Source organism: Pseudophryne corroboree, unplaced genomic scaffold, assembly GCF_028390025.1.
Source record: "Pseudophryne corroboree isolate aPseCor3 unplaced genomic scaffold, aPseCor3.hap2 scaffold_320, whole genome shotgun sequence".
NCBI classification, from domain to species: Eukaryota; Metazoa; Chordata; class Amphibia; order Anura; family Myobatrachidae; genus Pseudophryne; species Pseudophryne corroboree.
Window position 1 is genome coordinate 530,063 of NW_026969881.1, and position 27,433 is coordinate 557,495.

Here is a 27,433-nt window from a genome sequence, read left to right on the forward strand (position 1 = left end):
TGGGAAGGGCCGCTGCTCATGCACATCTCTGTCAAGTAAAGGAGATTCAACTGAGGCAGCACAAGGGAACTCTCATCTGGGGACAACAACTGCAGGGAGAACACATATTTTCAGATGAACATGGGAGGGCAGAAGGCTGCCTAATACTGAAGCACCCCCAAACAACAAACCAAATGCAACAACTAGTGCAAGCATTCCTGGGGGAAGTTCTGCAGAAGATGGATTTGCATACGGTGATGTCATCCAAGCAGTGGGTCAAAGTTGGCTTCAACCCTCATCTGCATATGAAAAGAGAAAAGGGGCGTGCAGGGCATGGCGGCCTTTTGCGGTGCTTGGATGACCCCTAGTTCGCATTAAACACCTCCACCCTCCTTCGGTGTGGGGCTCATGTTGGCTATGCCCCAGCCCCTGAAGCATTCAAGTTGATTTCTTGCAGCAGCTGGGCACTGTAACAGCTCCAGAGCTGCTCTGTAAGGCAAGTAAAAGGGTGTGGGCCCTGCAGCACTACCTGTAGTTTGCATTGTGCATTGGAAGGCACAAAGTAAGCAGATGGGAGGAGAAGTCAGGATAGTGCACAAGGGTATAGAAGGGAGCGGCTGAAGAAAAGAGAAGTGGAAACAGACAGCAAACTAGGCTGGAGAGAGACCTGAGACAAAGAGATCTGAATTATACGTGAGCCGACCAGGGGAAACACAAATTATGCAGTCAAGATTCCCACATTTGGGGAAATCGCAGGAGCATCACACCCAGAGTACAATGGGTGAGCCTTGCCCTGGGAGAAGCACCTTCATGATCATAGTATCTCACCTGGCAGGTAAGTAGGAGTTGGGCTAGAGCTGGGGAGGGTCGCTGCTCGGGTACCCCCCTGTAAAGTGAAGGAGATCCAACTGAGGCAGCACAAGGGAACTCTCGAAAGAAGAACAAGGCTAAAGGAAAATCTGAGACAAAGAAATCTGACTTTTACCAGAGCTGACCAGAGGAAAGCACAAACACAGTCTCCCACTACCACAAATAATGCAGTCAAGTTTCCGACATTTGGGGAAATCACAGGGGTCAGCATACCCAAAATGCAATGAATGAACCTCACCCTGGGAGAAAAATCTTCATGACCATGGTATCTCCTATGCAAAATAAGTATGATTTGGAATAGGGCTGGGGAGGGCCGCTGCTCATGCACATCTCTGTCAAGTAAAGGAGATTCAACTGAGGCAGCACAAGGGAACTCTCATCTTGGGACAACAACTGCAGGGAGAACATATATTTTCAGATGAACATGGGAGGGCAGAAGGCTGCCTAATACTGAAGCACCCCCAAACAACAAACCAAATGCAACAACTAGTGCAAGCATTCCTGGGGGAAGGCCTGCCGCAGATGGATTTGCATATGGTGATGTCATCCAAGCAGTGGGTCAAAGTTGGCTTCAACCCTCGTCTGCATATGAAAAGAGAAAAGGGGCGTGCAGGGCATGGTGGCCTTTTGCGGCGCTTGGCTGACCCCTAGTTTGCATTAAACACCTCCACCCTCCTTTGGTGTGGGGCTCATGTTGGCTATGCCCCAGCCCCTGAAGCATTCAAGCTGATTTCTTGCAGCAGCTGGGCACTGTAACAGCTCCAGAGCTGCTCTGTAAGGCAAGTAAAAGGGTGTGGGCCCTGCAGCACTACCTGTAGTTCGCATTGTGCATTGGAAGGCACAAAGTAAGCAGACGGGAGGAGAAGTCAGGATAGTGCACAAGGGTATAGAAGGGAGCGGCTGAAGAAAAGAGAAGTGGAAACAGACAGCAAACTAGGCTGGAGAGAGACCTGAGACAAAGAGATCTGAATTATACGAGAGCCGACCAGGGGAAACACAAATTATGCAGTCAAGTTTCCCACATTTGGGGAAATCGCAGGGGCAGCACACCCAGAGTGCAATGGGTGAGCCTTGCCCTGGGAGAAGCACCTTCATGATCATAGTATCTCACCTGGCAGGTAAGTAGGAGTTGGGCTAGAGCTGGGGAGGGTCGCTGCTCGGGTTCCCCCCTGTGAAGTGAAGGAGATCCAACTGAGGCAGCACCAGGGAACTCTCGAAAGAAGAACAAGGCTAGAGGAAGATCTGAGACAAAGAAATCTGACTTTTACCAGAGCTGACCAGAGGAAAGCACAAACACAGTCCCCCACTACCACAAATAATGCAGTCGAGTTTCCCACATTTGGGAAAATCACAGGGGTCAGCATACCCAGAATGCAATGAATGAACCTCACCCTGGGAGAACAATCTTCATGACCATGGTATCTCCTATGCAAAATAAGTATGATTTGGGATAGGGCTGGTGAGGGCCGCTGCTCAGGCACATCTCTGTCAAGCAAAGGAGATTCAACTGAGGCAGCACAAGGGAACTCTCATCTGGGGACAACAACTGCAGGGAGACCACATCTTTTCAGATGAACATGGGAGGGCGGAAGGCTGCCTAATACTGAAGCACCATCAAATATCAAACCATATGCAACAACTAGTACAAGCACTCCTGGGGGAAGGTCTGCAGCAGACGGATTTGCATATGGTGATGTTATCCAAGCAGTGGGCCAAAGTTGACTGGAACCCTCATCTGCATATGAAAAGAGAAAAGGGGCATGCAGGGCATGGCGGCCTTTTGCAGTGCTTGGATGACCCCTAGTTCGCATTAAACACCCCCACCCTCCTTTGGTGTGGGGCTCATGTTGGCCATGCCCCATCCCCTGAAGCATTCAAGCTGATTTCTTGCAGCAGCTGGGCACTGTAACAGCTCCAGAGCTGCTCTGTAAGGCAAGTAAAAGGGTGTGGGCCCTGAAGCACTACCTGTAGTTTGCATTGTGCATTGGAAGGCACAAAGTAAGCAGACGGGAGGAGAAGTCAGGATAGTGCACAAGGGTATAGAAGGGAGCGGCTGAAGAAAAGAGAAGTGGAAACAGACAGCAAACTAGGCTGGAGAGAGACCTGAGACAAAGAGATCTGAATTATACGAGAGCCGACCAAGGGAAACACAAATTATGCAGTCAAGTTTCCCACATTTGGGGAAATCGCAGGGGCAGCACACCCAGAGTGCAATGGGTGAGCCTTGCCCTGGGAGAAGCACCTTCATGATCATAGTATCTCACCTGGCAGGTAAGTAGAAGTTGGGCTAGAGCTGGGGAGGGTCGCTGCTCGGGTACCCCCCTGTAAAGTGAAGGAGATCCAACTGAGGCAGCACAAGGGAACTCTCGAAAGAAGAACAAGGCTAGAGGAAAATCTGAGACAAAGAAATCTGACTTTTACCAGAGCTGACCAGAGGAAAGCACAAACACAGTCCCCCACTACCACAAATAATGCAGTCAAGTTTCCCACATTTGGGGAAATCACAGGGGTCAGCATACCCAAAATGCAATGAATGAACCTCACCCTGGGAGAACAATCTTCATGACCATGGTATCTCCTATGCAAAATAAGTATGATTTGGAATAGGGCTGGGGAGGGCCGCTGCTCATGCACATCTCTGTCAAGTAAAGGAGATTCAACTGAGGCAGCACAAGGGAACTCTCATCTGGGGACAACAACTGCAGGGAGAACACATATTTTCAGATGAACATGGGAGGGCAGAAGGCTGCCTAATACTGAAGCACCCCCAAACAACAAACCAAATGCAACAACTAGTGCAAGCATTCCTGGGGGAAGTTCTGCAGAAGACGGATTTGCATACGGTGATGTCATCCAAGCAGTGGGTCAAAGTTGGCTTCAACCCTCATCTGCATATGAAAAGAGAAAATGGGCGTGCAGGGCATGGCGGCCTTTTGCGGTGCTTGGATGACCCCTAGTTCGCATTAAACACCTCCACCCTCCTTTGGTGTGGGGCTCATGTTGGCCATGCCCCATCCCCTGAAGCATTCAAGCTGATTTCTTGCAGCAGCTGGGCACTGTAACAGCTCCAGAGCTGCTCTGTAAGGCAAGTAAAAGGGTGTGGGCCCTGCAGCACTTCCTGTAGTTTGCATTGTGCATTGGAAGGCACAAAGTAAGCAGACTGGAGGAGAAGTCAGGATAGTGCACAAGGGTATAGAAGGGAGCGGCTGAAGAAAAGAGAAGTGGAAACAGACAGCAAACTAGGCTGGAGAGAGACCTGAGACAAAGAGATCTGAATTATACGAGAGCCGACCAGGGGAAACACAAATTATGCAGTCAAGTTTCCCACATTTGGGGAAATCGCAGGGGCAGCACACCCAGAGTGCAATGGGTGAGCCTTGCCCTGGGAGAAGCACCTTCATGTTAGCATAAAAATAAAGCCAGAAAATGAAGAGCTGTTTAATCAGTCAATTGGATTTTTTTGCCAGCATATTTCTTTTTTCTCTGCAACCCACTGCTAAATTGTGCTTCCTAGCTGTTTTTATAAAATCACTGAATCAAATCTAACTCTGATTACATCAGAGAAGGCCAGGTACCCTACACCATAACAGGGGTTTTCGAAATTTTGACTTGTCTACTTAAATATCACCAAAATCTGATCACAAGGTCAATTACGTCCCTGGGTGGGATTGAACCACCAACCTTTTGATTAATAGCTGAACACACTAACCGATTGCGCCACAGAGACACTTTGCAAAAAGTACATACTGACAAAGACTAATAAGCATTCATCTAGAACGTTTCCTAGAAAAACTTTAAAAAGTCAATAATCTGGAGAGTTTTTGTAAGATGTTTCTTCCAGCAACCAATGAAGAAACACATTGGTACTTTCGCATGATGAGTGAGTGCTTCAGGATCTCTTGCACTTACATGTGCAGCAGAGTACTGCACTGGAAGCATGCTGGGCCCATAACCCAGAGGTAGGCAGATTGAAACTATCCTTTGCTATATGCATTTTTTTTTTGTTCATTAAAGTAATCCAAAACTGGGATTGATATTTTAGCTTTTATTTTTACTTAAAGTACAATAACTTTTACCATTTTAATTTTTTTTAATAGTATATTGACAGTATTGTTTTCTTTCAAAAATCCAATTAATTTTCTTTACCCGATTATTAAAATGGTAATTGACAAAAACAAACTACATTGTCACCAGAAGAGCAATACAAAATGTACAAGTGATATATTAAAATCATCTTTTCAGCTTGAATTTCAATGATGCATTGGGGCAACAATTTTGTGAGAAACATCTTCACCCTTAAATAAAGATTTTCTTAATTCCTTACCTGTGTGCTAATTAGATATCACCTTGTTTTCACATTAAACAGACTTCCACATGAGAAAGCAGCAAGGATGCAGTGGCGTTAATGTTTCCTGGTGTCAACCTGTATTATTTCAGTAGATATTGAAATGAGGATGCATCTTGCTGCCTTTCCAATGAAGCAAGTTTAATTTAGTAATAGGTGAAAAACCATCACTACAAATATGTTAATCAGATACTTGGCTTTGTGGACACTTTTCAGAGAACAAATTAGTTAGCATAAAAATAAAGCCAGAAAATGAAGAGCTGTTTAATCATTCAATTGGATTTTTCTGCCAGCATATTTCTTTTTCTCTGCAACCCACTGCTAAATTGTGCTTCCTAGCTGTTTTTATAACATCACTGAATCAAATCTAACTCTGATTACATCAGAGAAGGCCAGGTACCCTACACCATAAGAGGGGGTTTGCAATTTTGACTTGTCTACTTAAATATCACCAAAATCTGATCACAAGGTCAATTACGTCCCTGGGTGGGATTGAACCACCAACCTTTTGATTAATAGCTGCACACACTAACCGATTGCGCCACAGAGACACTTTGCGAAAAGTATATACTGACAAAGACTAATAAGCATTCATCTAGAACGTTTCCTAGAAAAACTTTAAAAAGTCAATAATCTGGAGAGTGTTTGTAAGATGTTTCTTCCAGCAACCAATGAAGAAACACATTGGTACTTTCGCATGATGAGTGAGTGCTTCAGGATCTCTTGCACTTACATGTGCAGCAGAGTACTGCAATGGAAGCATGCTGGGTCCATAACCCAGAGGTAGGCAGATTGAAACTATCCTTTGCTATATGCATTTTTTTTTGTTCATTAAAGTAATCCAAAACTGGGATTGATATTTTAGCTTTTATTTTTACTTAAAGTACAATAACTTTTACCATTTTAATTTGTTTTAATAGTATATTGACAGTATTGTTTTCTTTCAAAAATCCACTTAATTTTCTTTACCCTATTATTAAAATGGTAATTGACAAAAACAAACTACATTGTCACCAGAAGAGCAATACAAAATGTACAAGTGATATATTAAAATCATCTTTCCAGCTTGAATTTCAATGATGCATTGGGGCAACGATTTTGTGAGAAACATCTTCACCCTTAAATAAAGATTTTCTTAATTCCTTACCTGTGTGCTAATTAGATATCACCTTGTTTTCACATTAAACAGACTTCCACATGAGAAAGCAGCAAGGATGCAGTGGCGTTAATGTTTCCTGGTGTCAACCTGTATTATTTCAGTAGATATTGAAATGAGGATGCATCTTGCTGCCTTTCCAATGAAGCAAGTTTAATTTAGTAATAGGTGAAAAACCATCCCTACAAATATGTTAATCAGATACTTGGCTTTGTGGACACTTTTCAGAGAACAAATTAGTTAGCATAAAAATAAAGCCAGAAAATGAAGAGCTGTTTAATCACTCAATTGGATTTTTCTGCCAGCATTTTTCTTTTTCTCTGCAACCCACTGCTAAATTGTGCTTCCTAGCTGTTTTTATAAAATCACTGAATCAAATCTAACTCTGATTACATCAGAGAAGGCCAGGTACCCTACACCATAACAGGGGGTTTGAAATTTTGACTTGTCTACTTAAAGATCACCAAAATCTGATAACAAGGTCAATTAAGTCCCTGGGTGGGATTGAACCACCAACCTTTTGGTTAATAGCCTTACACACTAACTGATTGCGCCACCGCGACACTTTGCAAAAGTACATACTGACAAAGGCTAATAAGCATTCATCTAGAACGATTCCTAGAAACATTTTAAAAAGTCAATAATGTGGAGAGTTTTTGTATGATGTTTCTTCCATCAACCAATGAAGAAACACATTGGTACTTTCCCATGATGAGTGAGTGCTTCAGGATCTCTTGCACTTACATGTGCAGCAGAGTACTGTAATGGAAGCATGCTGGGTCCATAACCCAGAGGTAGGCAGATTGAAACTATCCTCTGCTATATGCATTTTTTTTTGTTAATTAAAGTAATCCAAAACTGGGATTGATATTTTTGCTCTTTTATTTTTACTTAAAGTACAATAACTTTTACCATTTTAATTTGTTTTAATAGTATATTGACAGTATTGTTTTCTTTCAAAAATCCAATTAATTTTCTTTACCCGATTATTAAAATGGTTATTGACAAAAGCAAACTACATTGTCACCAGAAGAGCAATACAAAATGTACAAGTGATATATTAAAATCATCTTTCCAGCTTGAATTTCAATGATGCATTGGGGCAACGATTTTGTGAGAAACATCTTCACCCTTAAATAAAGATTTTCTTAATTCCTTACCTGTGTGCTAATTAGATATCACCTTGTTTTCACATTAAACAGACTTCCACATGAGAAAGCAGCAAGGATGCAGTGGCGTTAATGTTTCCTGGTGTCAACCTGTATTATTTCAGTAGATATTGAAATGAGGATGCATCTTGCTGCCTTTCCAATGAAGCAAGTTTAATTTAGTAATAGGTGAAAAACCATCCCTACAAAGATGTTAATCAGATACTTGGCTTTGTGGACACTTTTCAGAGAACAAATTTGTTAGCATAAAAATAAAGCCAGAAAATGAAGAGCTGTTTAATCAGTCAATTGGATTTTTTTGCCAGCATATTTCTTTTTCTCTGCAACCCACTGCTAAATTGTGCTTCCTAGCTGTTTTTATAAAATCACTGAATCAAATCTAACTCTGATTACATCAGAGAAGGCCAGGTACCCTACACCATAACAGGGGTTTTCGAAATTTTGACTTGTCTACTTAAATATCACCAAAATCTGATCACAAGGTCAATTACATCCCTGGGTGGGATTAAACCACCAACCTTTTGATTAATAGCTGAACACACTAACCGATTGCGCCACAGAGACACTTTGCAAAAAGTACATACTGACAAAGACTAATAAGCATTCATCTAGAACGTTTCCTAGAAAAACTTTAAAAAGTCAATAATCTGGAGAGTTTTTGTAAGATGTTTCTTCCAGCAACCAATGAAGAAACACATTGGTACTTTCGCATGATGAGTGAGTGCTTCAGGATCTCTTGCACTTACATGTGCAGCAGAGTACTGCACTGGAAGCATGCTGGGCCCATAACCCAGAGGTAGGCAGATTGAAACTATCCTTTGCTATATGCATTTTTTTTTTGTTCATTAAAGTAATCCAAAACTGGGATTGATATTTTAGCTTTTATTTTTACTTAAAGTACAATAACTTTTACCATTTTAATTTGTTTTAATAGTATATTGACAGTATTGTTTTCTTTCAAAAATCCAATTAATTTTCTTTACCCGATTATTAAAATGGTAATTGACAAAAACAAACTACATTGTCACCAGAAGAGCAATACAAAATGTACAAGTGATATATTAAAATCATCTTTCCAGCTTGAATTTCAATGATGCATTGGGGCAACGATTTTGTGAGAAACATCTTCACCCTTAAATAAAGATTTTCTTAATTCCTTACCTGTGTGCTAATTAGATATCACCTTGTTTTCACATTAAACAGACTTCCACATGAGAAAGCAGCAAGGATGCAGTGGCGTTAATGTTTCCTGGTGTCAACCTGTATTATTTCAGTAGATATTGAAATGAGGATGCATCTTGCTGCCTTTCCAATGAAGCAAGTTTAATTTAGTAATAGGTGAAAAACCATCCCTACAAAGATGTTAATCAGATACTTGGCTTTGTGGACACTTTTCAGAGAACAAATTTGTTAGCATAAAAATAAAGCCAGAAAATGAAGAGCTGTTTAATCAGTCAATTGGATTTTTTTGCCAGCATATTTCTTTTTCTCTGCAACCCACTGCTAAATTGTGCTTCCTAGCTGTTTTTATAAAATCACTGAATCAAATCTAACTCTGATTACATCAGAGAAGGCCAGGTACCCTACACCATAACAGGGGTTTTCGAAATTTTGACTTGTCTACTTAAATATCACCAAAATCTGATCACAAGGTCAATTACGTCCCTGGGTGGGATTGAACCACCAACCTTTTGATTAATAGCTGAACACACTAACCGATTGCGCCACAGAGACACTTTGCAAAAAGTACATACTGACAAAGACTAATAAGCATTCATCTAGAACGTTTCCTAGAAAAACTTTAAAAAGTCAATAATCTGGAGAGTTTTTGTAAGATGTTTCTTCCAGCAACCAATGAAGAAACACATTGGTACTTTCGCATGATGAGTGAGTGCTTCAGGATCTCTTGCACTTACATGTGCAGCAGAGTACTGCACTGGAAGCATGCTGGGCCCATAACCCAGAGGTAGGCAGATTGAAACTATCCTTTGCTATATGCATTTTTTTTTTGTTCATTAAAGTAATCCAAAACTGGGATTGATATTTTAGCTTTTATTTTTACTTAAAGTACAATAACTTTTACCATTTTAATTTGTTTTAATAGTATATTGACAGTATTGTTTTCTTTCAAAAATCCAATTAATTTTCTTTACCCGATTATTAAAATGGTAATTGACAAAAACAAACTACATTGTCACCAGAAGAGCAATACAAAATGTACAAGTGATATATTAAAATCATCTTTCCAGCTTGAATTTCAATGATGCATTGGGGCAACGATTTTGTGAGAAACATCTTCACCCTTAAATAAAGATTTTCTTAATTCCTTACCTGTGTGCTAATTAGATATCACCTTGTTTTCACATTAAACAGACTTCCACATGAGAAAGCAGCAAGGATGCAGTGGCGTTAATGTTTCCTGGTGTCAACCTGTATTATTTCAGTAGATATTGAAATGAGGATGCATCTTGCTGCCTTTCCAATGAAGCAAGTTTAATTTAGTAATAGGTGAAAAACCATCACTACAAATATGTTAATCAGATACTTGGCTTTGTGGACACTTTTCAGAGAACAAATTAGTTAGCATAAAAATAAAGCCAGAAAATGAAGAGCTGTTTAATCACTCAATTGGATTTTTCTGCCAGCATATTTCTTTTTCTCTGCAACCCACTGCTAAATTGTGCTTCCTAGCTGTTTTTATAAAATCACTGAATCAAATCTAACTCTGATTACATCAGAGAAGGCCAGGTACCCTACACCATAACAGGGGGTTTGAAATTTTGACTTGTCTACTTAAAGATCACCAAAATCTGATAACAAGGTCAATTAAGTCCCTGGGTGGGATTGAACCACCAACCTTTTGGTTAATAGCCTTACACACTAACTGATTGCGCCACAGCGACACTTTGCAAAACTATATACTGACAAAGGCTAATAAGCATTCATCTAGAACGATTCCTAGAAACATTTTAAAAAGTCAATAATGTGGAGAGTTTTTGTAAGATGTTTCTTCCATCAACCAATGAAGAAACACATTGGTACTTTCCCATGATGAGTGAGTGCTTCAGGATCTCTTGCACTTACATGTGCAGCAGAGTACTGTAATGGAAGCATGCTGGGTCCATAACCCAGAGGTAGGCAGATTGAAACTATCCTCTGCTATATGCATTTTTTTTTTGTTAATTAAAGTAATCCAAAACTGGGATTGATATTTTTGCTCTTTTATTTTTACTTAAAGTACAATAACTTTTACCATTTTAATTTGTTTTAATAGTATATTGACAGTATTGTTTTCTTTCAAAAATCCAATTAATTTTCTTTACCCGATTATTAAAATGGTAATTGACAAAAGCAAACTACATTGTCACCAGAAGAGCAATACAAAATGTACAAGTGATATATTAAAATCATCTTTCCAGCTTGAATTTCAATGATGCATTGGGGCAACGATTTTGTGAGAAACATCTTCACCCTTAAATAAAGATTTTCTTAATTCCTTACCTGTGTGCTAATTAGATATCACCTTGTTTTCACATTAAACCGACTTCCACATGAGAAAGCAGCAAGGATGCAGTGGCGTTAATGTTTCCTGGTGTCAACCTGTATTATTTCAGTAGATATTGAAATGAGGATGCATCTTGCTGCCTTTCCAATGAAGCAAGTTTAATTTAGTAATAGGTGAAAAACCATCCCTACAAAGATGTTAATCAGATACTTGGCTTTGTGGACACTTTTCAGAGAACAAATTTGTTAGCATAAAAATAAAGCCAGAAAATGAAGAGCTGTTTAATCAGTCAATTGGATTTTTTTGCCAGCATATTTCTTTTTCTCTGCAACCCACTGCTAAATTGTGCTTCCTAGCTGTTTTTATAAAATCACTGAATCAAATCTAACTCTGATTACATCAGAGAAGGCCAGGTACCCTACACCATAACAGGGGTTTTCGAAATTTTGACTTGTCTACTTAAATATCACCAAAATCTGATCACAAGGTCAATTACGTCCCTGGGTGGGATTGAACCACCAACCTTTTGATTAATAGCTGAACACACTAACCGATTGCGCCACAGAGACACTTTGCAAAAAGTTCATACTGACAAAGACTAATAAGCATTCATCTAGAACGTTTCCTAGAAAAACTTTAAAAAGTCAATAATCTGGAGAGTTTTTGTAAGATGTTTCTTCCAGCAACCAATGAAGAAACACATTGGTACTTTCGCATGATGAGTGAGTGCTTCAGGATCTCTTGCACTTACATGTGCAGCAGAGTACTGCACTGGAAGCATGCTGGGCCCATAACCCAGAGGTAGGCAGATTGAAACTATCCTTTGCTATATGCATTTTTTTTTGTTCATTAAAGTAATCCAAAACTGGGATTGATATTTTAGCTTTTATTTTTACTTAAAGTACAATAACTTTTACCATTTTAATTTGTTTTAATAGTATATTGACAGTATTGTTTTCTTTCAAAAATCCAATTAATTTTCTTTACCCGATTATTAAAATGGTAATTGACAAAAACAAACTACATTGTCACCAGAAGAGCAATACAAAATGTACAAGTGATATATTAAAATCATCTTTCCAGCTTGAATTTCAATGATGCATTGGGGCAACGATTTTGTGAGAAACATCTTCACCCTTAAATAAAGATTTTCTTAATTCCTTACCTGTGTGCTAATTAGATATCACCTTGTTTTCACATTAAACAGACTTCCACATGAGAAAGCAGCAAGGATGCAGTGGCGTTAATGTTTCCTGGTGTCAACCTGTATTATTTCAGTAGATATTGAAATGAGGATGCATCTTGCTGCCTTTCCAATGAAGCAAGTTTAATTTAGTAATAGGTGAAAAACCATCACTACAAATATGTTAATCAGATACTTGGCTTTGTGGACACTTTTCAGAGAACAAATTAGTTAGCATAAAAATAAAGCCAGAAAATGAAGAGCTGTTTAATCACTCAATTGGATTTTTCTGCCAGCATATTTCTTTTTCTCTGCAACCCACTGCTAAATTGTGCTTCCTAGCTGTTTTTATAAAATCACTGAATCAAATCTAACTCTGATTACATCAGAGAAGGCCAGGTACCCTACACCATAACAGGGGGTTTGAAATTTTGACTTGTCTACTTAAAGATCACCAAAATCTGATCACAAGGTCAATTAAGTCCCTGGGTGGGATTGAACCACCAACCTTTTGGTTAATAGCCTTACACACTAACTGATTGCGCCACAGCGACACTTTGCAAAACTATATACTGACAAAGGCTAATAAGCATTCATCTAGAACGATTCCTAGAAACATTTTAAAAAGTCAATAATGTGGAGAGTTTTTGTAAGATGTTTCTTCCATCAACCAATGAAGAAACACATTGGTACTTTCCCATGATGAGTGAGTGCTTCAGGATCTCTTGCACTTACATGTGCAGCAGAGTACTGTAATGGAAGCATGCTGGGTCCATAACCCAGAGGTAGGCAGATTGAAACTATCCTCTGCTATATGCATTTTTTTTGTTAATTAAAGTAATCCAAAACTGGGATTGATATTTTTGCTCTTTTATTTTTACTTAAAGTACAATAACTTTTACCATTTTAATTTGTTTTAATAGTATATTGACAGTATTGTTTTCTTTCAAAAATCCAATTAATTTTCTTTACCCGATTATTAAAATGGTAATTGACAAAAACAAACTACATTGTCACCAGAAGAGCAATACAAAATGTACAAGTGATATATTAAAATCATCTTTCCAGCTTGAATTTCAATGATGCATTGGGGCAACGATTTTGTGAGAAACATCTTCACCCTTAAATAAAGATTTTCTTAATTCCTTACCTGTGTGCTAATTAGATATCACCTTGTTTTCACATTAAACAGACTTCCACATGAGAAAACAGCAAAGATGCAGTGGCGTTAATGTTTCCTGGTGTCAACCTGTATTATTTCCGTAGATATTGAAATGAGGATGCATCTTGCTGCCTTTCCAATGAAGCAAGTTTAATTTAGTAATAGGTGAAAAACCATCCCTACAAAGATGTTAATCAGATACTTGGCTTTGTGGACACTTTTCAGAGAACAAATTTGTTATCATAAAAATAAAGCCAGAAAATGAAGAGCTGTTTAATCACTCAATTGGATTTTTCTGCCAGCATTTTTCTTTTTCTCTGCAACCCACTGCTAAATTGTGCTTCCTAGCTGATTTTTTATAAAATCACTTAATCAAATCTAACTCTGATTACATCAGAGAAGGCCAGGTACCCTACACCATAAGAGGGGGTTTGCAATTTTGACTTGTCTACTTAAATATCACCAAAATCTGATCACAAGGTCAATTACGTCCCTGGGTGGGATTGAACCACCAACCTTTTGACTAATAGCTGAACACACTAACCGATTGCGCCACAGAGACACTTTGCAAAAAGTCCATACTGACAAAGACTAATAAGCATTCATCTAGAACGTTTCCTAGAAAAACTTTAAAAAGTCAATAATCTGGAGAGTTTTTGTAAGATGTTTCTTCCAGCAACCAATGAAGAAACACATTGGTACTTTCGCATGATGAGTGAGTGCTTCAGGATCTCTTGCACTTACATGTGCAGCAGAGTACTGCAATGGAAGCATGCTGGGCCCATAACCCAGAGGTAGGCAGATTGAAACTATCCTTTGCTATATGCATTTTTTTTTTGTTCATTAAAGTAATCCAAAACTGGGATTGATATTTTAGCTTTTATTTTTACTTAAAGTACAATAACTTTTACCATTTTAATTTGTTTTAATAGTATATTGACAGTATTGTTTTCTTTCAAAAATCCACTTAATTTTCTTTACCCTATTATTAAAATGGTAATTGACAAAAACAAACTACATTGTCACCAGAAGAGCAATACAAAATGTACAAGTGATATATTAAAATCATCTTTCCAGCTTGAATTTCAATGATGCATTGGGGCAACGATTTTGTGAGAAACATCTTCACCCTTAAATAAAGATTTTCTTAATTCCTTACCTGTGTGCTAATTAGATATCACCTTGTTTTCACATTAAACAGACTTCCACATGAGAAAGCAGCAAGGATGCAGTGGCGTTAATGTTTCCTGGTGTCAACCTGTATTATTTCAGTAGATATTGAAATGAGGATGCATCTTGCTGCCTTTCCAATGAAGCAAGTTTAATTTAGTAATAGGTGAAAAACCATCCCTACAAATATGTTAATCAGATACTTGGCTTTGTGGACACTTTTCAGAGAACAAATTAGTTAGCATAAAAATAAAGCCAGAAAATGAAGAGCTGTTTAATCACTCAATTGGATTTTTCTGCCAGCATATTTCTTTTTCTCTGCAACCCACTGCTAAATTGTGCTTCCTAGCTGTTTTTATAAAATCACTGAATCAAATCTAACTCTGATTACATCAGAGAAGGCCAGGTACCCTACACCATAACAGGGGGTTTGAAATTTTGACTTGTCTACTTAAAGATCACCAAAATCTGATAACAAGGTCAATTAAGTCCCTGGGTGGGATTGAACCACCAACCTTTTGGTTAATAGCCTTACACACTAACTGAGTGCGCCACAGCGACACTTTGCAAAAGTACATACTGACAAAGGCTAATAAGCATTCATCTAGAACGATTCCTAGAAACATTTTAAAAAGTCAATAATGTGGAGAGTTTTTGTAAGATGTTTCTTCCATCAACCAATGAAGAAACACATTGGTACTTTCCCATGACGAGTGAGTGCTTCAGGATCTCTTGCACTTACATGTGCAGCAGAGTACTGTAATGGAAGCATGCTGGGTCCATAACCCAGAGGTAGGCAGATTGAAACTATCCTCTGCTATATGCATTTTTTTTTGTTAATTAAATTAATCCAAAACTGGGATTGATATTTTTGCTCTTTTATTTTTACTTAAAGTACAATAACTTTTACCATTTTAATTTGTTTTAATAGTATATTGACAGTATTGTTTTCTTTCAAAAATCCAATTAATTTTCTTTACCCGATTATTAAAATGGTAATTGACAAAAACAAACTACATTGTCACCAGAAGAGCAATACAAAATGTACAAGTGATATATTAAAATCATCTTTCCAGCTTGAATTTCAATGATGCATTGGGGCAACGATTTTGTGAGAAACATCTTCACCCTTAAATAAAGATTTTCTTAATTCCTTACCTGTGTGCTAATTAGATATCACCTTGTTTTCACATTAAACAGACTTCCACATGAGAAAACAGCAAAGATGCAGTGGCGTTAATGTTTCCTGGTGTCAACCTGTATTATTTCCGTAGATATTGAAATGAGGATGCATCTTGCTGCCTTTCCAATGAAGCAAGTTTAATTTAGTAATAGGTGAAAAAACATCCCTACAAAGATGTTAATCAGATACTTGGCTTTGTGGACACTTTTCAGAGAACAAATTTGTTATCATAAAAATAAACCCAGAAAATGAAGAGCTGTTTAATCACTCAATTGGATTTTTCTGCCAGCATTTTTCTTTTTCTCTGCAACCCACTGCTAAATTGTGCTTCCTAGCTGTTTTTTTTATAAAATCACTTAATCAAATCTAACTCTGATTACATCAGAGAAGGCCAGGTACCCTACACCATAAGAGGGGGTTTGCAATTTTGACTTGTCTACTTAAATATCACCAAAATCTGATTACAAGGTCAATTACGTCCCTGGGTGGGATTGAACCACCAACCTTTTGATTAATAGCTGAACACACTAACCGATTGCGCCACAGAGACACTTTGCAAAAAGTACATACTGACAAAGATTAATAAGCATTCATCTAGAACGTTTCCTAGAAAAACTTTAAAAAGTCAATAATCTGGAGAGTTTTTGTAAGATGTTTCTTCCAGCAACCAATGAAGAAACACATTGGTACTTTCGCATGATGAGTGAGTGCTTCAGGATCTCTTGCACTTACATGTGCAGCAGAGTACTGCAATGGAAGCATGCTGGGCCCATAACCCAGAGGTAGGCAGATTGAAACTATCCTTTGCTATATGCATTTTTTTTTGTTCATTAAAGTAATCCAAAACTGGGATTGATATTTTAGCTTTTATTTTTACTTAAAGTACAATAACTTTTACCATTTTAATTTGTTATAGTGCAAAAGGCATATCAGCAGTCAGCACTAACTGGTGACATGCCATTTGTACAAGTAAGCCATGTGTGACTAATATATAAACATACTTTATTAAATAACACCTCAAACTATCATACCCTGGATTCAAACCTATAACCTGTTGAATTCTAATCAAACACCCTACCCATGGAGCTACTTGATCCTGCATCTTTTCTAACCTCCAAAAACAGATTCAGTTGCATTTTCCAGCGTGTTTTGTTTGCGCCTTTGCAAATGTCTTACATCGACAAACTTATTTAGTACTATTTTGCAAATAGGGTTACATTGTCGCAACATTGTGTTCCCTAATTGCTTGATTTTTTAAATGCAACAATTGATAAAGACACCTGATAATTGCTCTGTGGAGTCTTATTTTGTGTTTTGTGTTTAGTCTTTAGATCTGAATTTGAATGTACTTGTGAACTAACTTAATTTCCTACTTCTAAATTCATTCCTAAATTCACTACTTACATGAATCCTGTAGTTGGGCATTTTGGGACTTCGATTGTGGGCATTGTTTTGTGTCCAGACCAGCAGCAGGTGGTGTGCATTTGCTGGAAAGGCATCGAAGACCTCCGATATGCTGCATCTCCTGATGTGTGTCTCCCTCAAGTGGCTGTCAGCAAATGCCTGCTAGACACCCCATTCCAAGCTGATTGTGACATCATGGAACATGCATCATAGAACAGGCATGCTAAAACATGGGTCTTCAACCTGCGACCCTCCAGCTGCTGTGGAACTACACATCCCAGCATGCCCTGCCTCAGTTTTAGCATACCTTAATAGCAAAACTGTGGCAGGGCATGCTGGGATGTGTAGTTTCACAGCAGCTGGAGGGCCACAGGATGAAGACCCATGTGCTAGAGCCAAGCCGCAGGTACATTGAATGCTAGCAAGCTGAATATTTAAATCCTTTTTGTTCCGCAGCATTCCAATGCGGAAGATTCCATGGAACCAGAGATCCTTCCATTGAGAAGGACATGCTGCCTGGATGACTACACTGTGCAAATTAAATCACGGAGCCAGTTGGCTTGTGGGTGGCTCTGGTGACTGGGTGGTTGGGTGGGTGGTGTGTCGGAAGTGGAGCGCATGCAAATGATTGTGTATCATCCAGCTAGTGAGAGAGAAAACTCATGCAGGAGTGTGCCTGCTTGTCAGTGGGTTATGCACCTTGCCAGACGTTAAATCTACATAGAGCAGCTGGAGGGGACAAGAGCAGGTTTGCAAAATATAGATAGAAGAGCATATATGCTGGCGCATTCTCCATGATTGTGTCAGCTTATGTTTTGGTGCACTGCACTTTCCTCCACTAAGTTTTAGCCATTTTTGTTAAGCTCAAGTGTAGTTGCTTCTCGGCCTTTTGGCTGTGATCTTGTATCGTGGTTGAAGGGTCTGCTGGAGGGAGGGATTGTTTTCTTCATTGGCGAAAGACCAAAGATATTCCAGGATGGAAGGCTTGGGAACACTATCTGTTTTTCAGTTGTGGAAGAGCACAGAGGTCGGATTGGACTACATTCTATAGTAAAGGATATCTTTCTATTTATTGACCCTCCCCTTATATGTGTCTGTGTTACAATAAAGCTTCGGTTTTGTGAATCCCTCACCCTCTTACACTCCACACCCATAGCCTTATTAACTGTTGTATTATTGTATAGTTTAAATGTATAGTGCAGTTCATGATTTATAGTGTAGGCTGGCCTGTGCTGTAGTTCTGGAACTGTACTATACCGTCAGCATTTGTATTGTGTTTTGGCTGTGCTGCAACACTGTACTTATGTGTGTAATGTTTATGTATGTTTTTTTAATGTCAATAAAAACTGCTTTTTCAAGCCAATATCTGAAAACAATCAATGTTTATCTTTGATGGCAATAAAAGTGGTATGATATTTGATGCTTTTGAAAGGCAATATCTGATATGTCCCCTATCTGGGAACCATATATTAAATGGCTTTTAAGAAAAGGGAGATGGGAGAAGAGCTTTCAGTACTTGTAGGACCGATGCACATAAAGAAGCAAAAAAACATACATAAACATTACACACATAAGTACCGCGTTGCGGCAATGCCAAAACACAATAGAAATGCTGACGGTATAGTACAGTTCAAGAACTACAGCACAGGCCAGCCTACACTATAAATCATGAACTGCACTATACATTTAAACTGTACAATAATACAACAGTTAATAAGGCTATGGGTGTGGAGTGTAAGAGGGTGAGGGAATCACAAGCCCGAAGCTTTATTGAAAGACTGACACATATAAGGGGAGGATTAATAAATAGAAAGACATCCTTTACTATAGAATGTAGTCCAATCCGGTCTTTCAACTCTTCCACAATTGAAAAACGGATAGTGTTCCCAAGCCTTCCATCCTGGAATATCTTTGGTCTTTTGCCAATGAAGAAAGCAATCCCTCCCTCCAGCAGACCCTTCAACCACAATACAAGATCACAGCCAAAAGGCCGAGAAGCAACTACACTTGAGCTTAACAAAAATGGCTAAAACTTAGTGGAGGAAAGTGCAGTGCACCAAAACATAAGCTGACACAATCATGGAGAATGCGCCAGCATATATGCTCTTCTATCTATATTTTGCAAACCTGCTCTTGTCCCCTCCAGCTGCTCTATGTAGATTTAACGTCTGGCAAGGTGCATAACCCACTGACAAGCAGGCACACTCCTGCATGAGTTTTCACTCTCACTAGCTGGATGATACACAATCATTTGCATGTGCTCCACCTCCGACACACCACCCACCCAACCACCCAGTCACCAGAGCCACCCACAAGCCAACTGGCTCCGTGATTTAATTTGCACAGTGTAGTCATCCAGGCAGCATGTCCTTCTCAATGGAAGGATCTCTGGTTCCATGGAATCTTCCGCATTGGAATGCTGCGGAACAAAAAGGATTTAAATATTCAGCTTGCTAGCATTCAATGTACCTGCGGCTTGGCTCTAGCACATGGGTCTTCATCCTGTGGCCCTCCAGCTGCTGTGAAACTACACATCCCAGCATGCCCTGCCACAGTTTTGCTATAAGGTATGCTAAAACTGAGGCAGGGCATGCTGGGATGTGTAGTTCCACAGCAGCTGGAGGGTCGCAGGTTGAAGACCCATGTTTTAGCATGCCTGTTCTATGATGCATGTTCCGTGATGTCACAATCAGCTTGGAATGGGGTGTCTAGCAGGCATTTGCTGACAGCCACTTGAGGGAGACACACATCAGGAGATGCAGCATATCGGAGGTCTTCGATGCCTTTCCAGCAAATGCACACCACCTGCTGCTGGTCTGGACACAAAACAATGCCCACAATCGAAGTCCCAAAATGCCCAACTACAGGATTCATGTAAGTAGTGAATTTAGGAATGAATTTAGAAGTAGGAAATTAAGTTAGTTCACAAGTACATTCAAATTCAGATCTAAAGTCTAGGTAGGCCTCACGTCCTGGCAGCCGCCAGCATTTAAAAATGCCTTGATTAGAGGTACGGAATTAAATGTAGATAAGAAGTAGACACAAAATAAGACTCCGCAGAGCAGTTATCAGGTGTTTTTATCAATTGTTGCATTTAAAAAATCAAGCAATTAGGGAACACAATGTTGCAACAATGTAACCCTATTTGCAAAATAGTACTAAATAAGTTTGTCGATGTAAGACATTTGCAAAGGCGCATCCAAAACACGCTGGAAAATGCAACTGAATCTGTTTTTGGAGGCTAGAATAGGAAATGTGCATCGGTCCTACAAGTACTGAAAGCTCTTCTCCCATCTCCCTTTTCTGAAAAGCCATTTAATATATGGTTCCCAGATAGGGGACATATCAGATATTGCCTTTCAAAAGCAGCAAATATCATACCACTTCTATTGCCATCAAAGATAAACATTGATTGTTTTCAGATATTGGATTGAAAAAGCAGTCTTTATTGACATAAAGAAGCAAAAAAACATACATAAACATTACACACATAAGTACTGTGTTGCAGCACAGCCAAAACACAATACAAATGCTGTCGGTATAGTACAGTTCAAGAACTACAGCACAGGTCAGCCTACACTATAAATCATGAACTGCACTATACATTTAAACAATACAATAGTTAATAAGGCTATGGGTGTGGAGTGTAAGAGGGTGACGGAATCACAAGCCCAAAGCTTTATTGAAAGACAGACACATATAAAGGGAGGATTAATAAATACAAAGATACCCTTTACTATAGAATGTAGTCCAATCCGGTCTTTCAACTCTTCCACAACTGAAAAACGGATAGTGTTCCCAAGCCTTCCATCCTGGAATATCTTCAGTCTCTCGCCAATGAAGAAAACAATCCCTCCAGCAGACTCTTCAACCACAATACAATATCACAGCCAAAAGAGCGAGAAGCAACTACACTTGCGTTTAAACAAAATGGCTAAAACTTAGTGGAGGAAAGTGCAGTGCACCAAAACATAAGCTGACACAATCATGGAGAATGCGCCAGCATATATGCTCTTCTGTCTATATTTTCCAAACCTGCTCTTGTCCCCTCCAGTTGCTCCATGTAGATTTGACGTCTGGCAAGGTGCATAACTCACTGACAAGCAGGCACACTCCTACATGAGTTTTCTCTCTCACTAGCTGGATGATACACATTCATTTGCATGTGCTCCACCTCCGACACACCGCCCACCCAACCACCCAGTCACCAGAGCCACCCACAAGCCAACTGGCTCCGTGATTTAATTTGCACAGTGCAGTCATCCAGGCAGCATGTCCTTCTCAATGGAATAATCTCTGGTTCCATGGAATCTTCCGCATTGGAATGCTGCGGAACAAAAAGGATTTAAACATTCAGCTTGCTAGCATTCAATGTACCTGCGGTTTGGTTCTAGCACATGGGTCTTCATCCTGTGGCCCTCCAGCTGCTGTGAAACTACACATCCCAGCATGCCCTGCCACAGTTTTGCTTTTAAGGTATGCTAAAACTGAGGCAGGGCATGCTGGGATATGTAGTTCCACAGCAGCTGGAGGGTCGCAGGTTGAAGACCCATGTTCTAGCATGCCTGTTCTATGATGCATGTTCCGTGATGTCACAATCAGCTTGGAATGGGGTGTCTAGCATGCATTTGCTGACAGCCACTTGAGGCAGACACACATCAGGAGATGCAGCATATCGGAGGTCTTCGATGCCTTTCCAGCAAATGCACACCACCAGCTGCTGGTCTGGACACAAAACAATGCCCACAATTGAAGGCTCAAAATGCCCAACTACAGGATTAATGTAAGTAGTGAATTTAGGAATGAATTTAGAAGTAGGAAATTAAGTTAGTTCACAAGTACATTCAAATTCAGATCTAAAGACTAGGTAGGCCTCACGTCCTGGCAGCACCCAGCATTTAAAAATGCCTTGATTATAGGTAGGGAATTAAATGTAGATAAGAAGTAGACACAAAAGAAGACTCCACAGAGCAATTATCAGGTGTCTTTATCAATTTTTGCATTTAAAAAATCAAGCAATTAGGGAACACAATGTTGCGACAATGTAACCCTATTTGCAAAATAGTACTAAATAAGTTTGTCGATGTAAGACATTTGCAAAGGCGCAAACAAAACACGCTGGAAAATGCAACTGAATCTGTTTTTGGAGGTTAGAATAGATGCAGGATCAAGTAGCTCAATGGGTAGGGTGTTTGATTAGAATTTAACAGGTTTTAGGTTTGAATCCTGGGTATGATAGTTTGAGGTGTTATTTAATAAAGTATGTTTATATATTAGTCACACATGGCTTACTTGTACAAATGGCATGTCACCAGTTAGTGCTGACTGCTGATATGCCATTTACACAAACATGCCATGTGTGACTGTATATGCATTTAAGGAGGGCACCCCTGCAATACCACAAACCATTGAGTGTCAAGTATACTAGATATATCTTCATATCTCATGTGCTTTCTCTGAGACCAATCTTGTTATGCCCCTTCCCCACAAGGCATGCGCCTTTTGTCCATATTGCAAAAATGGGGGGGAGGGCATATAATTCTCTGTCACAGGGCACCAAAAAGTCTAGTTATGGCTCTAGTATGCATTATGTAATCTGGCAGACCATCTCTCCAACACTGGCTGGTTGGAATAGAAATCCGGTTATCTATGTGAGCAAATGACCATCAACGATTTACTCTCAAACACTAAAAAATGGACAAAAATGGTCCCCTAAACAAATTGGTTAAATTTTGGGTTTAACCAATTTGTGTAATGACCATTTTTGACCACTTTTCTAGTGTTTGGGAGCAAATGGTTAATTGACATTTGCTCCTATACATTACCAGATTTTCATTCCAACCATCCAGACTGGATAGATAGCCTGACAGATAATTGTGTAGTGTACGCCCAGGATAACTGTTAGTCATGCTTTATTTTATGGCGGCACATAAATGGGTGGACAGATCCAGGGCAAGCACTGCCCACTCATGCATAGTTGTCAACTGATGTGAAGTTCCAGGGGGCAATCTCAGTTATAAAGGGAAGTATCTGGAAATTGTCCCTAGTTAAAAAAAAAAAAAAAAATTTGATCAACTCCATTTATTTAGTATGATATCCCAGGTGATAGGATGCCGGCAGTCAGAACAACATACTTTATTAAATAACACATCTCAAACTACCATACCCAGGATTCAAACCTATAACCTGTTGAATTCTAATCAAACACCCTACCTATTGAGCTATTTGATCCTGCATAAAAATTGTGAACATTATATGAAGCTATTGGTACTTTGCAAAAAAAAAGAATCAGCATTACAACGCAGCAGATCCATGCAGTTTGCAGCCACACACTACATGTATCTGCTCAGCCACAATGCTGATTATTTCTTCACAAAGTACAAGGTGAGCTCCAAACAGAATTCTCTAGCTTAGAATTATACCTTTCTTTGCCAAACCTAGAAGTCGGGTCCCCCACCCTGGGATCCCCCAGAGGGAGGCCTGCACCGTCATGCGGCAGGCTTGTCCGTTTTGGAAGCAGGCTGATGGGCAGCCCAGGATTGCTTCAGTCTGGGCTTGGCAGGTCTGGAAACATGAGCTTGCTTTGGGTATGCCTGACCTTGGGTACGCTTTACCTGGAGGATGAAAGGGCCAAGAAAAGTACTTTTAGCCTTCTGCGTGGTAGGAGTCATACTAGGTAGGCAAGCTGTTTTAGCAGTAGCCAGATCAGCTACAATCTTATTGAGGTCTTCTCCAAAAGGAGATTCAACTGAGGCAGCACAAGGGAACTCTCATCTGGGGACAACAACTGCAGGGAGAACACATATTTTCAGATGAACATGGTAGGGCAGAAGGCTGCCTAATACTGAAGCACCCCCAAACAACAAATCAAATGCAACTTACTTGACAGAGATGTGCCTGAGCAACGGCCCTCCCCAGCCCTATCCCAAATCATACTTATTTTGCATAGGAGATACCATGGTCATGAAGATTGTTCTCCCAGGGTTAGGTTCATTCATTGCATTCTGGGTATGCTGACCCCTGTGATTTCCCCAAATGTGGGAAACTCGACTGCATTATTTGTGGTAGTGGGGGACTGTATTTGTGCTTTCCTCTGGTCAGCTCTGGTAAAATTCAGATTTCTTTGTCTCAGATCTTCCTCTAGCCTTGTTCTTCTTTCGAGAGTTCCCTTGTGCTGCCTCAGTTGGATCTCCTTCACTTGACAGGGGGGTGCCCGAGCAGCGACCCTCCCCAGCTCTAGCCCAACTCCTACTTACCTGCCAGGTGAGATACTATGATCATGAAGTTGCTTCTCCCAGGGCAAGGCTCACCCATTGCACTCTGGGTGTGCTGCCCCTGCGATTTCCCCAAATGTGGGAAACTTGACTGCATAATTTGAGTTTTCCCTGGTCGGCTCTCATGTAATTCAGATCTCTTTGTCTCAGGTCTCTCTCCAGCCTAGTTTGCTGTCTGGTTCCACTTCTTTTTTCTTGAGCCCCTCCCTTCTATACCCTTGTGCACTATCCTGACTTCTCCTCCCGTCTGCTTACTTTGTGCCTCCCAATGCACAATGCAAACTACGGGTAGTGCTGCAGGGCCCACACCCTTTTACTTGCTTTACAGAGCAGCTCTGGAGCTGTTACAGTGCCCAGCTGCTGCAAGAAATCAGCTTGAATGCTTCAGGGGCTGGGGAATGGCCAACATGAGCCCCACACCGAAGGAGGGTGGGGGTGCTTAATGTGAACTAGGGGTCATCCAAGCACCACAAAAGGCCTCCATGCCCTGCACGCTCCTTTTCTCTTTTCATATGCAGACGAGGGTTGAAGCCAACTTTGACCCACTGCTTGGATGACATCACCATATTCAAATCCATCTGCTGCAGGCCATCCCCCAGGAATGCTTGCACTAGTTGTTGCATTTGGTTTGTTGTTTGGGGGTGCTTCAGTATTAGGCAGCCTTCTGCCACCCCATGTTCATCTGAAAATATGTGTTCTCCCTGCAGTTGTTGTCCCCAGATGAGAGTTCCCTTGTGCTGCCTCAGTTGAATCTCCTTTACTTGACAGAGATGTGCCTGAGCAACGGCCCTCCCCAGCCCTATCCCAAATCATACTTATTTTGCATAGGAGATACTATTGTCATGAAGATTGTTCTCCCAGGGTGAGGTTCATTCATTGCATTCTGGGTATGCTGACCCCTGTGATTTCCCCAAAACACCCGAATCCAAAACACACCCGAATCCGACAAAAAAAATTCGGTGAGGTTTAGCCAAAATGCATGGCGGCCTTTTGCGGTGCTTGGATTACCCCTAGTTCGCATTAAACACCCCCACCCACCTTTGGTGTGGGGCTCATGTTGGCCATGCCCCATCCCCTGAAGCATTCAAGCTGATTTCTTGCAGCAGCTGGGCACTGTAACAGCTCCAGAGCTGCTCTTTAAGGCAAGTAAAAGATTGTGTGGGCCCTGCAGCACTACCTGTAGTTTGCATTGTGCATTGGAAGGCACAAAGTAAGCAGACGGGAGGAGAAGTCAGGATAGTGCACAAGGGTATAGAAGGGAGGGGCTCAAGATAAAAGAAGTGGAAACAGACAGCAAACTAGGCTGGAGAAAGACCTGAGACAAAGAGATCTGAATTATACGAGAGCCGACCAGAGGAAACACAAATTATGCAGTCAAGTGTCCCACATTTGGGGAAATCGTAGGAGCAGCACACCCAGAGTGCAATGGGTGAGCCTTGCCCTGGGAGAAGCACCTTCCTGATCATAGTATCTCACCTGGCAGGTAAGTAGGAGTTGGGCTAGAGCTGGGGAGGGTCGCTGCTCGGGCACCCCCCTGTCAAGTGAAGGAGATCCACCTGAGGCAGCACAAGGGAACTCTCGAAAGAAGAACAAGGCTAGAGGAAAATCTGAGACAAAGAAATCTGAGTTTTAACAGAGCTGACCAGAGGAAAGCACAAACACAGTCCCCCACTACCACAAATAATGCAGTTGAGTTTCCCACATTTGGGTAAATCACAGGGGTCAGCATACCCAAAATGCAATGAATGAACCTCACCCTGGGAGAACAATCTTCATGACCATGGTATCTCCTATGCAAAATAAGTATGATTTGGGATAGGGCTGGGGAGGGCCGCTGCTCATGCACATCTCTGTCAAGTAAAGGAGATTCAACTGAGGCAGCACAAGGGAACTCTCATCTGGGGACAACAACTGCAGGGAGAACACATATTTTCAGATGAACATGGGAGGGCAGAAGGCTGCCTAATACTGAAGCACCCCCAAACAACAAACCAAATGCAACAACTAGTGCAAGCATTCCTGGGGGAAGTTCTGCAGAAGACGGATTTGTATACGGTGATGTCATCCAAGCAGTGGGCCAAAGTTGGCTGGAACCCTCATCTGCATATGAAAAGAGAAAAGGGGTATGCAGGGCATGGCGGATTTTTGCGGCGCTTGGACGACCCTTAGTTCGCATTAAACACCCCCACCCTCCTTCGGTGTGGGGCTCATGTTGGCCATGCCCCATCCCCTGAAGCATTCAAGCTGATTTCTTGCAGCAGCTTGGCACTGTATCAGCTCCAGAGCTGCTCTGTAAGGCAAGTAAAAGGGTGTGGGCCCTGCAGCACTACCTGTAGTTTGCATTGTGCATTGGAAGGCACAAAGTAAGCAGACAGGAGGAGAAGTCAGGATAGTGCACAAGGGTATAAAAGCGAGTTTCCCACATTTGGGAAAATCACAGGGGTCAGCATACCCAGAATGCAATGAATGAACCTCACCCTGGGAGAACAATCTTCATGACCATGGTATCTCCTATGCAAAATAAGTATGATTTGGGATAGGGCTGGGGAGGGCCGCTGCTCAGGCACATCTCTGTCAAGTAAAGGAGATTCAACTGAGGCAGCACAAGGGAACTCTCATCTGGGGACAACAACTGCAGGGAGAACACATATTTTCAGATAAAAATCTTGGTCATGCTCTGGTTTCTCTTCAGAACGAACAAATCTTTCGCCTTTTATTAAAGATTTCCGTGGAGAGGAGCAAAACCGAGTTTTATCTCAATTTTTGCATGCCCCATCTTTTTGGGGTTTCTTTTATCGGTTTAAAGATAGAATGAGTGTGCTTTAATGTAAGCTCATTTGCATAGAAATGACAGTAAATGTTTGTTTCTTTTCAAACAGAACTTTCTTGACCATGCTACTTGCTTGAAAGATCTGGGAGCACATGGAATACAGTACAAACCATGCTTATAGCAAGGAGAAGCCAGGTGAGAAATCTGCTTACTTTCAAGTTGGGCGCTCACTTTGATCTGAATGAGGACTGCTGGCACAGCAT

General features: G+C 40.8%; 10 non-coding genes and 2 pseudogenes across 10 annotated transcripts; 3 read left to right on the forward strand and 9 right to left on the reverse strand.

Annotated features, from left to right (window-relative positions):
* Positions 1 to 670: 670 nt before the first annotated feature.
* LOC135017972 (U1 spliceosomal RNA) lies at positions 671 to 822 on the reverse strand (annotated as a pseudogene).
* Positions 823 to 974: 152 nt separating this feature from the next.
* LOC135017798 (U1 spliceosomal RNA) lies at positions 975 to 1,138 on the reverse strand. The gene has a single exon (XR_010215587.1). It is a non-coding gene; the product is annotated as a U1 spliceosomal RNA (small nuclear RNA).
* A 674-nt stretch (positions 1,139 to 1,812) lies between these two features.
* LOC135017835 (U1 spliceosomal RNA) lies at positions 1,813 to 1,975 on the reverse strand. Its single transcript, XR_010215622.1, has one exon. It is a non-coding gene; the product is annotated as a U1 spliceosomal RNA (small nuclear RNA).
* Positions 1,976 to 2,127: 152 nt separating this feature from the next.
* LOC135017877 (U1 spliceosomal RNA) lies at positions 2,128 to 2,291 on the reverse strand. Its single transcript, XR_010215656.1, has one exon. It is a non-coding gene; the product is annotated as a U1 spliceosomal RNA (small nuclear RNA).
* Positions 2,292 to 2,965: 674 nt separating this feature from the next.
* On the reverse strand, positions 2,966 to 3,128 carry LOC135017852 (U1 spliceosomal RNA). The gene has a single exon (XR_010215638.1). It is a non-coding gene; the product is annotated as a U1 spliceosomal RNA (small nuclear RNA).
* A 152-nt stretch (positions 3,129 to 3,280) lies between these two features.
* Positions 3,281 to 3,444, reverse strand: LOC135017665 (U1 spliceosomal RNA). The gene has a single exon (XR_010215459.1). It is a non-coding gene; the product is annotated as a U1 spliceosomal RNA (small nuclear RNA).
* Positions 3,445 to 24,058: 20,614 nt separating this feature from the next.
* LOC135018083 (U1 spliceosomal RNA) lies at positions 24,059 to 24,222 on the forward strand. The gene has a single exon (XR_010215841.1). It is a non-coding gene; the product is annotated as a U1 spliceosomal RNA (small nuclear RNA).
* A 152-nt stretch (positions 24,223 to 24,374) lies between these two features.
* On the forward strand, positions 24,375 to 24,537 carry LOC135017904 (U1 spliceosomal RNA). The gene has a single exon (XR_010215683.1). It is a non-coding gene; the product is annotated as a U1 spliceosomal RNA (small nuclear RNA).
* Positions 24,538 to 25,728: 1,191 nt separating this feature from the next.
* Positions 25,729 to 25,891, reverse strand: LOC135017860 (U1 spliceosomal RNA). Its single transcript, XR_010215646.1, has one exon. It is a non-coding gene; the product is annotated as a U1 spliceosomal RNA (small nuclear RNA).
* Positions 25,892 to 26,043: 152 nt separating this feature from the next.
* Positions 26,044 to 26,207, reverse strand: LOC135017681 (U1 spliceosomal RNA). The gene has a single exon (XR_010215476.1). It is a non-coding gene; the product is annotated as a U1 spliceosomal RNA (small nuclear RNA).
* Positions 26,208 to 26,800: 593 nt separating this feature from the next.
* LOC135017991 (U1 spliceosomal RNA) lies at positions 26,801 to 26,928 on the reverse strand (annotated as a pseudogene).
* A 144-nt stretch (positions 26,929 to 27,072) lies between these two features.
* On the forward strand, positions 27,073 to 27,188 carry LOC135018035 (U5 spliceosomal RNA). The gene has a single exon (XR_010215793.1). It is a non-coding gene; the product is annotated as a U5 spliceosomal RNA (small nuclear RNA).
* Positions 27,189 to 27,433: the final 245 nt, after the last annotated feature.